Raw genomic sequence first — 1,139 nt, forward strand, 5'->3', positions numbered from 1 at the left:
TTATATATAAATAATATTTGGTTACCCTTTCATTTTTTATATATAATGAAATCAGTAAACTAATTGTATATCAATAATGTAAACCTTAACGCAATTATTTACATATAATCTTTTAGATGTATATGCATTATATATAAATAATGGGTGATCTGTTCAATAATATGTTAAGTAAAGAATTATATATAAATAATTGTGTTAAATAATAAATGTACACTTGGCGCCTCATATGAAACGTTAACAAAAACGTTGATATGCTTGGTTGCACACAGCAGAACTAGCTACCCGTTGACTGTTGGCTGCCAATGAAAAGCGAGTTATGAAACGTTATCAAAACGTTGATATGCTTGGTTGCACACAGCAGAACTAGCTTCCGTTGATTCACTATTGTTGAGTTCTCATTTGCATATTATGGCCATTTTTATGAAAACGTAATTTATATTATATATACATTAACATATATATGACACATTTACTAAACAAGCAATATTTAATTATAATTATTAAATTTATTTTCGTAAATTTGCATCCAGCTTTCTATGTATATGATATTTTGACACCAGTTGGGTGTATTGTCAATCTTGAATATATATACTAAGTATACATTTTAACGGTATCGCTTCTCGGCCTTTTGGCTAAGATCATGTGTAGTATCTGTTCTTTTCAGCTTAATATCTGAAACGCTGCTCATTGAGTAGCTTCTATATTAAACTGATTTTTGAAATTAGGCCATGGAATAGGAGCTTGCTCCGTCCTGGCCACGGGTTGGCCTGGTATTGCAGTACCTCCAGGATCGGCCCATCCTCTTCGGAGGAAATAAAACAATAAAGTCAGAATTAGAATATTTATATATATATATACATACATATATACACACACGTATGTGTGTGTATATATATGTATTATATACGTGTATATATATAAATTTAAACAAGATGAATCACATATATATATATACATGTATATGTATGTGTCTATGTATATATAAATATATATATATATGTGTATACGTGTATATATAAACATGTATGTGTGTATTTTTGTATATATAAATATATACTTATACTGTATATGCAAACATGTAGACACATACATACATACACATACATGCATACATACATACAACTTTGATACAAAAGAAA

At 28.5% G+C, this 1,139-nt stretch overlaps 1 non-coding gene across 1 annotated transcript; it reads left to right on the top strand.

Annotated features, from left to right (window-relative positions):
* Positions 1–612: 612 nt before the first annotated feature.
* On the top strand, positions 613–804 carry LOC117124414. The gene has a single exon (XR_004447970.1). It is a non-coding gene; the product is annotated as a U2 spliceosomal RNA (small nuclear RNA).
* The last annotated feature ends 335 nt before the right edge of the window (positions 805–1,139 follow it).

The sequence above is a fragment of the Anneissia japonica genome, unplaced genomic scaffold, assembly GCF_011630105.1.
Source record: "Anneissia japonica isolate Jap-2015-1 unplaced genomic scaffold, ASM1163010v1 scaffold29357_len1128_cov99, whole genome shotgun sequence".
Lineage (NCBI taxonomy): Eukaryota > Metazoa > Echinodermata > Crinoidea > Comatulida > Comatulidae > Anneissia > Anneissia japonica.